The 14,649-nt window shown below is 36.4% G+C and overlaps 1 protein-coding gene across 9 annotated transcripts in view; it reads right to left on the bottom strand.

Annotated features, from left to right (window-relative positions):
* Positions 1–14,649, bottom strand: part of YEATS2 (YEATS domain containing 2) — a 104,840-nt gene that overhangs the window by 89,422 nt on the left and 769 nt on the right. The gene's annotated exons all lie outside the window — the stretch shown is intronic.

Here is a 14,649-nt window from a genome sequence, read left to right as displayed (position 1 = left end):
TAAAAGATCAAGAAGACAACAGATAAAAATTCAGATGATATAGATGATACAATTTGTATGATATAGATAACTGTATTATCTATATCATAAATAAGCCAGATTTAACAGATACATACAACTTTGAACCCAACAGAGAATACTCCATTTGAAATAGCTAGAAAATGTTAGTTATATTCTCTGATTTTGATAAAATTAAATATGAAATTATTAACAAAAACTCACTATGATTTGAAAGAATGAAATTCAAATAAAAGACTATTTAAAAATTATCAGCAAGAAGGATACAATGCATCTAAACCTATGGAGGTGCTGTCAACAGATATCTTCAGAGGAAAATGAAAGACCAGTTTTCATTTGTGAATATGTGCAGATACAAATCCAATCCAGCAGGGTATTAAAAGAATTGTGCATCAAGACAGGAAGGTTTTATTACCAGCAATAAATAACGCACTGGGGAGATCCAGAAGCAAAGTGATTTGCACTGCACACGTCTAACAGTGGACCTTTAGGAATATATAAATGCAACTGACTTTCAGTTATCCAAATACATATGATCCATTTCATGAATTATATTTGCAAACTAAAAACAGCAGCTTTTACTCCAACACCATCCAGGCTTCCCAGACTGCCCAGTGTGCATGCTGAGAAAGAATGTCCACTTTAATATTATACTGGCAAAAATCGTTGGGCATGAAGTCCTTCCAAAAAAATCAAAATATATATTTCAATGTCAATTTAAATGTTTTCCTCTATTTGAAGATTACTTACAGAGCTGACATCTCCCACTGATACAGATAATTGAAAATCTTCCCAAAATTATGCTTATTTTCCCTAATACAAGCAATCTGAAGTAGCCTACTACAGTAAAGACTCAGATCAAGGGAAATCTAAAAGGGAGAAGATTTTGTTCTGATTTTCATTTAAGTTGGTACCAACAAAAACTCCATCCTAGTTATTCAAAACCAGGTCTTATACACAAAACTGAGTATACTGTAGTCCCCCCTTACCTGTTGGGGATATGTTCCAAGACCCCAGTCAATGCCTGAAACAAAGGATAGTAATGAACCCTGTCTTCTGTTCATGTCTTCCACCCATAAATTTAATACCTTTTCCATCTTAACTAGATACTCTTCACACACTGTAGCCGTAACTTTCGCAATATGAGGTGTGAAAGCAATTTCACAAGCAACGAATTTCTTTCTCCTTCACAATTTCACGGATGGAAGATTCATTCTTATGGCAGATCTTAGCAACCTCAGCATACAATTTTTTCCTCTGCTTATTAACTTTCACCTCTTCACCTAAAGGAAGCACTTTACAGCGTTTCTTTGGCATATCTGAATTGCCAGCATCACTAGTCTTTCACTTTGGGGCCATTATTAAGTAAAATAAGTGTGACCTGAACACATGCACTGAGATACCTCAACAGTTGATGTGATAACCAAGACGGCTACTAAGTGACTAAACGGCAGAATACACTGGACAAAGGAATGACTCATATCCCAGGTGGGAGAGAACAGGGATGGCACAAGATTTCATCACGCTAACTCAGAATGGTGAGAAATTTAAAGCTTATTTCTGGATAAACAACAAGGTCCTATTGTATGGCAAAGGGAACTATATTCAATATCCTGTGATAAACCATAATGGAAAAGAATGTGAAAAACAAGAACGTATATATATGTATAATAATCACTTTGCTGTACAGTAGAAACTAACACAACATTGTAAATCAACTATACTCCAATAAAATAAATTTTAAGAGAAAAGATCTCATGCATTGAGAAGTAAATGAAAAAAGACTTATTTCTGGCATTTTCCATATCATATTTTTGGACCACAGTTGATGGCATGTAACTAACCATGGAAAGCAAAACTCTGGATAGCAAAACCATGGAGAAAAAGGGGGGACTGTCATTTGTTGGCCAACGCAATCAGTGTTTCTTCAACTCACCTGGTATGGGAAAAAATAGGTCTTTTAAATAAAAATAGCCACAATTTTTTTTTTTGGTGATATGATACATTTCTTTTTTTTTTTTTGGAATGTAATTGCTTTACACTCTTGTTGCCACAATTTTATACTGGACCAGAATGGTGGGAGGTTGACAGAAGATGGTCATTAGCATCAAAGTGATGTGAGCCACTCAGTTGATGTGGCCATCCCCTGTGGGACATGTAAGGAAGTGAGCAAAATGGGACAGTTAGCTGAGCTCAAAAAAACGGTTTCATTATTCAACTATTACATAATGTGTTTCAGGTCAAAAACACCTACTTTCCTATCGTAAACAAACCTGCTTAAGACCAAAGAAGTTGCTATATAAGGTCTGTCCCAGGATCTATTCAGGACAGTACTCTGTCTCCAATCTTACACAGTAACAAGAAAAAGAGTTTAGGAGCAAACAGCTATTCTAAATTATCCACCCCCTGCTTCTATCCATTAGTGCAACAACTGGAGAGCTGGCCTTAGGTAGGTTTACCCTTCCTTTACCCCACCACTTCAACATACTCTTTGTGGACAGACTGAGCTATCTGGGATGTTTACAGGTTTTCAGATATTTACGGTAAATTCTTCTTAAGCTGACAGAAGGTAGGCCATATAACATTCCAGTGACTCCTTGGAGCTACTTTCAGACAAAAATCATTGGAATTATCTAGTGATAATTCTGACTCAAATGACAATCTTATTGTTTCAGTTGAGAAGCCATAAAAGTTTCTTAACAAGAGAAGCAAAACACTGCAGCACTATTTACAATAGCCAGGACATGGAAGCAACCTAAATGCCCATCAACTGATGAATGGATAAAGAAGACGTGGCACATATATACAATGGAATATTACTCAGCCATAAAAAGGAATAAAATTGAGTTATTTGTAGAGAGGTGGATGGACCTAGAGTCTGAGTCTGTCATACAGAGCAAAGTAAGCCAGAAAGAGAAGAACAAATACTGTATGCTAACTCAATACATATGGAATCTAAAAATGTGGTACTGATGAACCCAGTGACAGGGCAAGAATTGAGATGCAGATGTAGAGAAAGGACTTGAGGACATGGGGTGGGGGGCAAAGGGGAAGCTGGGATGAAGTGAGAGAGTAGCACTGACATACATACACCACCAAATGTAAAATAGATAGCTAGTGTGAAGCTGCTACATAACACAGGGAAATCAACTTGATGACTGGTGATGATTTAGAGCGGTGGGATAAGGAGGGTGGGAAGGAGTCTCAGGAGGGAGATGTATGTTAATTCACTATGTTGTACAGCAAAACACAGCTGGCACAACAGCGTAAAACAATTATACTCCAATAAAGAACTTAAAAAAAATAATAAAGACCTGTCTACAAATCCAGGTTGAAAAGGAAAGAAAGGAACTGGACTGTGTCAAACTCTTGGACACAGTCGCTGAGAATATATAAATTAAGCCAAATCATGCACACTTCACTAAATAGGGATTCTTCACGGGAGCTTTCAAACTGACAATAAATCCTATGGGTATAAGTCTCATGCCTTTCTATCAGGAGCTGAGATTCTAGAAAGAAAACAAGTACCTTAAAACATAAGACATTTTCCAGAAAATTGGTTTTTCTTTAGCAACACTGCCTAATCTAGAAAATCTACCTATTTACAAAAATTTACCTATTGATGAAAATTTTCTGGAATTAGATATAGTGATGGTTGCACAATTTGCATATATACTAAAAAACAACCCCAAACTGAGTTTTACACTTTAAAGGAGTGAATTTTATGGTATATTAATTACAGCTCAACAAAGCCATTATTAAAAAAAAAAAGACAAACCCACTATATATTAACCTTAAACATAAATCTGTTTACAGATTATCCTTCCCTAAGTATGCATGTGCATGCTACATGTACACTTGCAGGAAGGCGGGGCAGTCGGCTGGGGAATCAATATTAGGATAACCAGTTCCGAACTAACATTAGTTAAGACCAGAGGCATGGATTGTGAACACCTGCAAATTTAATTTTTTCATCAAATATTTCAGATAGTCAAAAAAAGTATAAAATCATCAGTGAGAGGAACACAAAAGAGGTTCAAAAGTATTAGTGACCTCCTATTTCTTAAGCTGGGTGGTAGCTAAGTAAACATATCTCCTTATTATATGTGCTCTATAGTATATCTATGATGTATTTCACAATTTTTAAAAATAAAACGTATTTAAAGATAAAGAAATTATGTACATTCCTACTATGGAATAAATCACTTCCACTATAATGTGACATACACATTCCTAAAAATCACCATGCTGTATAAAGTTGCATAATGAAAACTATAAGGCTCACAGGAAAAATGGGTTTGGGCATAACATTCAAAAATTTTATCAGTGACATTTTAAAAAAAGGAATCAAATAAAAAAAGGAATCTAATACTGTAAAAATGGCGGCACAGCTTTACACATTAAATCGTTAAGAAATACATAAGTGCTACAATATGGCAGTTTACCTTGAAAAAGACCTCAAGTTAGCTTGTGGAAGTGGGCATTGAAAGGTTACAGCTTGTGAGTTACCTTGAAGTGATAGGAGGCTACTCTGAAATCAACAGAAAATTGTAACACCAGATGTGGATGGGTTGTGGCTCACAACACAGCAGTAAACTGAGGTTGCTGGAGGATGTCTGAGGTGTCTGGCTTGTGTATTTTTGCCATGGCTCAATTCAGCAGGTTGCAGTTTTCTGCATTTACCTAGCATTTCTTGCAGATAAAATCATCCATAAGCGAATATAAAATTCACGTTATACTCAAATAGTTCCCTAATATATCAATTGTACTGGAACAAGTTCATGTTTTCGTATATCAAATGTGTTTTGCAATGCAGCCATTAAAAAGAATATGCTAATATGGAAATACCTCTAAAACAAATTGTAAAGCGAAAAAAATGAAGGTACAGATGGTGTGTATACTTGGATTCTTTCTGTGTAAACTAGGGGAAAGAGCAGAGAGACCCCAAAAAATGTTGGTAGGTTTTTTCTCTGGAAGAAAAGATTAAAAATGATTAACAATAGTTGCTGCTGGGTAGTCGTTTTGCTTTTCATTTTATTCCTGACTACAATGTTTGAATTTCCTAACCATGTACATGCACTATTTGAGGGAGGAAAATGCCAAAAGGGTTTATGTCTGTTTTCTGCTTACTTCTCTATATGTTTAAAAGACACAACTACAGAGAATGTGCAACAACTGGAACTCTCATGCATTGGTGGCGGGAATGCAAAATGGTACAACCACTTTGGAAAATAGTTTGGCAGTTTCTTAAAAAATTAAACACTTCCTACCATATGACCCAGCCATTTCACTCCTAGGTATTACCCAAGAGAAATAAAAGCATACATCCATACAAAAACACAAATGTTCGCAGCAATGTTATTTGTAATAGTCAAAAACTAGAAACAACCCCAATGTCCACCATAGGTGAATGGATAAACAAATTGTGATATATCCATACAACAGAATATATTCTTCAATAAAAAAGAATTAACCAATACATGCAGCAACATGAATTAATCTCAAAATGATGCTGAGTGAAAGAAGCCAGCTTAAGAAAAAAGTATATACTACAATGATAACATTTATACAAAATGCAAACTAGTCTACACTGACAGAAACCTGACCACTGGTTGTCGTGGTATGGGGAAACGATGGGGAAAGGAGAAAGAAGGATCACAAGAGGGCATAAGAAAAATTTGGGGGATGATGCATATGTTTACTATCTTGATTGCGGTGATGTTTTCACAGATGCATAAATATGTCAAAACTTACCAAGCTATACGCTTTACATATGCGCAGTTTGTGGTACTCCAACTGTACCTCAATGAAGCTATTTAAACTTTAACACACACAGCTATTGAACACAGACTGTCAAAAATGCATAAAGAAGACACAACTGGAACCCTCATATACTGTTGACAGAAATGGAAAATGGTGCAGCTGCTGTGGAAAACAGTTTGGCAGTCTCAAACAAAAAGTTAAACACAGAATTACTAAGTGACCTAGCAATTCCACACCTAGGTATATATTCAAAAGAACTGAAAACATATGTCCACACAAAAACCTGTATGTATGTGAATGTCCATAACAACATTATTCATAATAGTGGAAAAAATGGAAGCAACTCAAATGTCTATCAATTGATGATTGGATAAACAAAATGTGATACAGTCATATAATTACGCAATTTATTATTGTCATAAAATTAAGAAATTTTATTATTAAGCAATAAAAAAGAATAAAGTACCGACACATGCTACAACACAGATAAACTTTGAATATATCATGCTAATTAAGTGAAAGAAGCCAGATACAAAAGGTCACATATTACATGATTATATTTCTATGAAATGTCCAGAAACAGGCAAATCCATAGACACAGAAAGTGGCTGTCAGGGGATGAGGGGAGGAGGGAACTGGGACTGACTGTAAATAGGTATGGGGTTTCTTTCTGGAATCATGAAAATGTTACAAATGTTAGACTGTAGTAATGGTTGCACAACCTTGTGAATATACTAAAAAAACACAGAATTATACACTTTAAAATGGTGAATTTTATGTTATATAAATTATGTCCCATTGAAAAAGTATACATACTCTCAAATAAACTAAATTAATAAAAAAACACAAAATAAATAACGATCACCAATATATCCACAACTCTGCAAATAAAAACATTAAGAATAAAGTTGAAGCCCCTGCTCCTTGGCATTCTGGTCACCGTCAGCCTTCATTACCACCACATAACGGGTCTCTCCCCATTTATCCCTAGCTCACTGTTCAGATAAACAGAATAAACAATCCTTGGTTAGGAGAACTAGTTCTTCTACCTCTCCCTGTCTACAGTCATCAAAGTTCACTTCTGAACTTCTTCTAATTACCTTCCAATGGGTTCACATTTCATCCCTACCTTCTCTCCACTTACTGAAACGCTATTCGTCCTTCAAGAATAAAATTAAATTCCAACTCATCCATGAAGTGCACTCCAGCCTTCAAAAAAATTTTTTTCTATCTCCCACAGAACAGATGCTATAGAAATGATCTGCTTCAGGGAAGTTTACAGCAATAAAATCCTACCTCAAGAAACAAGAGAAACCTCAAATAAACAATCTAACCTTACACCTAAAGAAACTAGAGACAGAAGAACAAACAAAACCCAAAGTTAGTAGAAGGAAAGAAATCATAAAGATCAGAGCAGAAATAAATGAAATAAAAACAAAGAAAACAATAGCAAAAATCAATAAAACTAAAAGCTGGTTCTTTAAGAAGATAAACAAAATTGATAAACCTTTAGAAAGACTCATCAAGAAAAAGAGGGAGAGGACTCAAATCAATAAAATTAGAAATGAAACAGGAGAAGTTACAATGGACACTGTAGAAATAAAAAGCATGATAGGGACTTCCTAGGTGGCACAGTGGTTAAGAATTCACCTGCCAATGAAGGAGACCAGCGTTCAAGCCCTGCTCTGGGAAGATCCCACATGCCACGGAGCAACTAAGCCTGTGCGCCACAACTATTGAGCCTGCACTCTAGAGCCCATGAGCCACAACTATTGAGTCTGTGTGCTGCAACTACTGAAGCCCACACGCCTAGAGCCCATGCTCCGCAACAAGAGAAGCCACAGCAATGAGGAGCCCACTCACCACAATGAAGAGTAGCCCCTGCTTGCCGCAACTAGGGAAAGCCCATGTGCAGCAACAAAGACCCAACACAGCCAAAAAACTAAATAAATAAATAAATAAATTTATTAAAAAAAACAAAACCATGGTAAGAGACTACTACAAGCAACTATATGCCAATAAATTGGACAACCTGGAAGAAATGGACAAATTCTTAGAAAGGTATAACCTTTCAAGACTGAATCAGGAAGAAATAGAAGATATGAACAGACCAATCACAAGTAATGAAATTGAAATGGTGATTAAAAAATCTTCCAACAAACAAAAGTCCAGGACCAGATGGCATCACAGGCGAATTCTATCAAACATTTAGAGAAGAGCTAACACCCATTCTTCTCAAGCGCTTCCAAAAAATTGCAGAGGAAGGAACACTCCCAAACTCATTCTATGAGGCCACCATCACCCTGATACCAAAGCCAGACAAAGATACTACAAAAAAAGAAAATTACAGACCAATATCACTGATGAGTTTAGATGCAAAATCCTCAACAAAATACTAGCCAACAGAACCCAACAACACAGTAAAAGCATCATACACCATGATCAAGTGGGGTTTATCCCTGGAATGCAAGGATTCTTCAATATACGCAAATCAATCAATGTGATACAGCATATTAACAAATTGAAGGATAAAAACCACATGATCATCTCAATAGATGCAGAAAAAGCTTTTGACAAAATTCAATGCCCATTTATGATAAAAACTCTCCAGAAGGTGGGCAGAGAGGGAACCTACCTCAACATAATAAAGGCCATATATGACAAATCCACAGCAAACATCACTCTCCATAAAAAACTGAAAGCATTTCCTCTAAGATCAGGAACAAGGCAAGGATGTCCACTCTTTCCACTACTATTCAACATAGTTTTGGAAGTCCTTGCCACAGCAATCAGAGAAGAAAAAGAAATAAAAGGAATCCAAATTGGAAAAGAAGTCAAACTGTCACTGTTTGCAGATGACATGATACTATACATAGAAAATCCCAAAGATGCCACCAGAAAACTAGAGCTAATCAATGAATTTGGTAAAGTTGCAGGATACAAAATGAACACACAGAAATCTCTTGCATTTCTATACACTAACAACGAAAGATCAGAAAGAGAAATTAAGAAAACAATCCCATTCACCAATGCAACAAAAAGAATAAAATACCTAGGAATAAATCTAACTAAGGAGGTAAAAGGGTTGTACTCAGAAAACTATAAGACACTAATGAAAGAAATCAAAGACAACGCAGATGGAGAGATGTACCATGTTCTTGAATTGGAAGAATCAACATTGTGAAAATGACTATACTACCCAAAGTAATCTACATATTCAATGTAATCCCTATCAAATTGTCAATGGTATCTTTTACAGAACTAGAACAAAAAATCCTAATATTTGTATGGAGACACAAAAGACCCCGAATAGCCAAAGCAATCTTGAGAAGGAAAGACGGAGTTGGTGGAATCAGGCTTCCTGACTTCAAACTATACTATAAGGCTATGGTGATCAGACAGTATGGTACTGGCACAAAAACAGAAATATAGATCAATGGAACAGGATAGAAAGCCCAGAGATAAACTATGGTCAACTAATCTATGACAAAGGAGGCAAGGATATACAGTGGAGAAAAGGCAGCCTCTTCAATAAGTGGTGCTGGGAAAACTGGACAGCTACATGTAAAAGAATGTAATTAGAACACTCCCTAACACCATACACAAAAATAAACTCAAAATGGATTCAAGATCTAAATGTAAGGCCAGACACTATAAAACTCCTACAGGAAAACATAGGAAGAACACTGACATAAATCACAGCAAGATCTTTTTTGATCCACCCCCTAGAATAATGGAAATAAAAACAAAAATAAATAAGTGGTACCTAATGAAACTTCAAAGCTTCTGCACAGCAAAGGAAACTATAAGCAAGACAAAAAGACAACCCTCAGAATGGGAGAAAATATCTGGAAACAAACCAACAAAGGATTAATCTCCAAAATATATAAACAGTTCATGCAGCTCAATACCAAAAAAATAAACAATCCAATCAAAAAATGGGCAGAAGACCTAAGTAGACATTTCTCCAAAGAAGACATACAGATGGCCAGTGAACACATGAAAAGCTGCTCAACATCACTAATTATTAGAGAAATGCAAATCCAAACTACAATAAGGTATCACCTCACACCTGTTAGAATGGGCATCATCAGAAAATCTGCAGACAGTAAATGCTGGAGAGGGCGTGGAGAAAAGGGAACGTTCTTGCACTGCTGGTGGGAATGTAAACTGATGCAGCCACTATGGAGAACAGTATGCAGGTTCCTTAAAAAACTAAAAACAGAATTACGATATGACCCAGCAATCCCACTACTGGGCATATATCCAGAGAACACCATAATTCAAAAAGACACATGCACTCCAATGTTCATTGCAGCACTATTTACAATAGCCAGGACATGGAAGCAACCTAAATGTCCATCAACAGAGGAATGGATAAAGAAGATGTGGTACACATATACAATGAAATATTACTTAGCCGTAAAAAGGAACGAAATTGGGACATTTGTAGAGACATGGATGGACCCAGAGACTGTCATACAGAGTGAAGTGAGTCAGAAAGAGAAAAACAAATATCGTATATTAACACATATATGCAGAATATAGAAAAATGGTACCAATCAACCAGTTTGCAAGGCCGAAACAGAGACATAGATGTAGAGGACAAACATATGGACACCAAGTGGGGAAGGGAAAGCGGGGGTTTGGGTGGGGGGGTTGGGGCAGGGATGAATTGGGAGGTTGGGATTGCCATATATACATTACTAATAATAAAAAAAATCAAATTGTACACGTTAAATATATGCAGTTTACTGTATGTCAATTATATCTCAATAAAAGTTCTTAAAAAAAAAATGACCTGCTTCATAAGTCTTGTTTTCTATGAGGGAATAATGCACCAATCCTGACCCTCACCCTCCATTCAGTAGCAGCCTAGAAAACACACCGAAAGGGGGGCAGGGTTAAAGGCAGGAGGTGGGGACCAATTTAAGGAGATGGCAATGAAGAATTCTACTCTCTACGATTGAATGAGAAGAGAGGAGGATCAAGTATTTCTGAGAATCTGTCCTAAGGAAATACTCTCAAGGCTGGTGAGATATATCATACATGGGCTGTACTTACAGATCTACAACTTAAATATTAGTTCTCCTCTTGCTATATATTTTATAATACAAAACTGGCAATAGCCCAGAGCAAATTATAGTGTATCCACTGAATGAATACAAAGGAATTTTAATTTGGGGGGATATGATCTTAAATGTAGAAAACCCTAAAGACACCACCAAAAAATTGTTAGAATAAATGAATTCAGCTAAGTAGCAGGATACCAAGTCAACACATAAAAATCAGTTACATTTCTATACACAAACAATTAACAATCTGAAAAGGAAATTACAAAAATATTTCCATTCATAATAGCATCAAAAAGAATACTTAGGAACTAACCAAGAAGGTAAAAGACTTATACAATGAAAAGTACAAAATATTGCTGAAAGAAATTAAAGACACAAATAAATGGTTAAACACCCCATTTTCACTGACTGACTTATTAATATTGTTGAAAAGTCAATACTATCCAAAGCCATCTATAAATGCAATGCAATCCCTATTGAAATCTCAATGACATTTTTTGCAGAAATAGAAAAATCCATCCCAAAATTCATATGGAATCTCAAGGGACCCTGGATAACCAAAACAATCTCGAAAAAGAACAAAACTGGAGGATTCACACTTCCTGACTTCAAAACTTACTAGAAGCTACAGTAATCAAAACAGTGTGGTACTGGAATAAGCACACATATAGACCAATGGAATAAAATAGAGAGCCCCAAAATAAACTCTTGAATATATAGTCAAATGATTTTTGACAAGGGTACCAAGACCACTTAATGGGGGAAAAACAGTCATTTTAACAAATAGTGCTAGGAAAACTGAAGGTCTATATGCAAAAAAATGAAGTTGGACCCTTAACTAATGCCATGTATGAAAATTAAATCAAAATGGATCAAAGACCTAAATGTTAAAACTCGATACAAATTGTGTAAAGGATTTGAATTGACATTTCTCCAAAGAAGATATACAAATGGCCAATAAGCACATGTAAAGATACTCAACATCATTGAAATATAGGGAAGTGCATATCAAAAACAAGAGAGATCACCTCACACCCATTAGGATGGCTACTATCAAAAAAACAGAAAAGTATTGGCAAGGACATGAAGAAATTGTAACCCTTTTGCATTGGTGGTGGGAATATAAAATGGTGCAGCCACTATGGAAAAGTGTGGTGATTTCTCAAAAAATTAAAAATAGAATTACTGTATGATGCATCAATTCCACTTCGGTGTAAATACTCCCAAAGAACTGAAAGTAGGAACTCAAACAAGTATGTCTGCATCCACATTCCTAGGAGCATTATTCACAAGAGCCAAAAGATGGAAGCAACTCAGCTGTTCATCAACAGATGAATGAATGAATAAAATGTGATATATACATACACTGGAACATTATCCAGCCTTTAAAAAGGAAATTCAGACATACACTACAACGTGGATGAACTTTCAGAACATTATGCTAAGTAAAATAAGCCAGTCACAAAAAGGCAAAGGCTGCCTGATTCCACTTACATGAGGTACTCAGAGTAGTCAGTATCACAGAGACAGAAAGCAGAATGGTGATTGCCAACAGCTGGGGTAAGGGGCAAATGAGACGTTATTGCTTAGTGGCTACAGAGTTCCAGTTTTACAAGGTGAAAAGAGTTATGGAAATGGATGGTGGTGATGGCTGCACAACAGTATAAATGTATTTAATACCACTGAACAGTACACTTAAAAATGGTTACAGTGGTAAATTGTTATGTGTATTTTACTACAACTGAAAAAAAGTATACATAGGAGTTAAATGGTAGGTATGGTTTTTCCATTCTTAACCATGTCCTTCCTGATGGAGCACAGGTAATAAACTCATTTATTCCCAGGGGGTAGGGGAGGAGGGCCGTGACACACATAAAGAGGAAAATTCTGTAAGCTTTGTATCAGGCTACATATTTTTTGGTATTTAGAGAATTCCTGACAATTAGAAAGTCAATCACTTAGAAAATGACAAACACAAAAGACACAGAAAACACAGGAACAGAAATTCACAAATGGCCAATAAATGTGAAAAAATGTTCAAACATACTAGTAATCAAGGAGTGAAACATCAAACAAGACACCATTTTTCATCTATCAAATTTAGTTTGCGGGGAGATGAAAATAAGGTGTCTTGAACGAGGGACACTTGTTTTTAATTCACACTCACTGTCTTCATTTCCCCATTCCCATTCAATTACTCCCATCTGTTTCCACCTCCTACTTCTAAAACTCTGCATAGTAACACCAATGACCAAACTAATAACCTCTGCATCGCCAAATCCAAGTGAACATCTAATTAAACATCTAAGAAGCACTGACGGGCCAAGCCTTCATCAACAAGAAACATAGCTCTCATGGCTTCCATGACACCAGTCTCCTGCTTGCTTTTTTTTTTTTTTTTAATTTCTTAAAATTTATTTTTGGCTGTGTTGGATCTTTGTTGCTGCAAGTAGGCTTTCTCTAACTGCGGCAAGTGGGGGTTACTCTTCGTTGAGGTGGGCGAGCTTCTCTTTGTGGTGGCTCCTCCTGTTGCAGAGCACGGGGTCTAGATGCATGGGCTTTGGTTGCTGCGGCACGTGGGCCCTACAGCACAAGGGCTTTAGTAGTTGTGGCTTGCCTGGGGCATGTGGAATCTTCCCACACCAGGGATCAAACCCGTGTTCCCTCCATTGGCAGGGAGATTCTTAACCACTGGCCACCAAGGAAGCCCCCAGTCTCCTGCTTTTTCTCCTGTTTCTTCTGTACTGTGCTCAACCTTCTTCCTCCTCTATAAGATCTCCAAGCATTAGAGTGCCTGAGCCTCACTCAATTTTCACTTCCCTATATACACTCTTTTCCTAAGTAATCTCAGGTAGTCCCACAACTTTGACTGTCATCTATATACTGAGTACTCTCAAATTTTTATCTCCAGCTCTAGGTTCTCTTCTGGAAGCTCCACACCTGCACATCTGACTGCCTCCTCGACGTACCGACTTCATATCTCATATACATTTCAAATTTAATACACCTAAGACAGAACTCACGATTTCTCCCACCTCAAATTTCTCTCTTCCATTCTTCTCAGTGAATGCTGCCATCTACTCAAAGTTGCTCGAAACAAGTATCAAAAAGCAGAGTTCTTCCTTTCCCTCACCAATTTTGTTCATTCTATCTCCAAAATATTTGTTAATCTTTCTACTCTTCCCCATCTCCACAATCATGGACCTAGTCCAAGGTACTGTAAACTCACCGACCTTCTAGCTTCCACTCTTGCCCTCTTCCTCCACACAGCAGTCAATTATGCTACTTTCCTTCTTAAAACCTTCAAAGGGTTCTCATAAAAACTAAATTCCTAAGAACAGCTTCAGCTGCTCCTATCTTTGAAAGAACATACACAACCGAAAATGTACTCTCAATGATACCTTTAGACAGTAAAACTATGCGTCCTCTTCATTTTTCTTGTCTGTATTTTAAAATATTTCTATGATGAATACCTGCTACTTGCTCGTTAAGAAAGAGGAAATTATATTGCTGAATACTATACAATATTATATTGCATTTTTACATCTTAACGAGAAAAGGGAATGGAAAATCGTAGTTAGAATTCCATAACTGTTAACAAGCTTAGAAGAAAATACTAGCAAACATATATCAACATTCTAAGAATGAGATGTCAGGCTGTAGAATTACTGGTGATATGTGCCTCCTCTACTTTCTATTTTTTAACATAATTACATTCATAACAGAAAAAAAAAAGGTTATATATATAAATCTCGTTGTCTTCTGCAATCTAGCCACAACCCACCAAACCAGC

The sequence above is a fragment of the Hippopotamus amphibius genome, chromosome 6 (assembly GCF_030028045.1).
Source record: "Hippopotamus amphibius kiboko isolate mHipAmp2 chromosome 6, mHipAmp2.hap2, whole genome shotgun sequence".
NCBI lineage: Eukaryota > Metazoa > Chordata > Mammalia > Artiodactyla > Hippopotamidae > Hippopotamus > Hippopotamus amphibius.
This window is presented reverse-complemented; position numbering and strand designations above follow the sequence as displayed.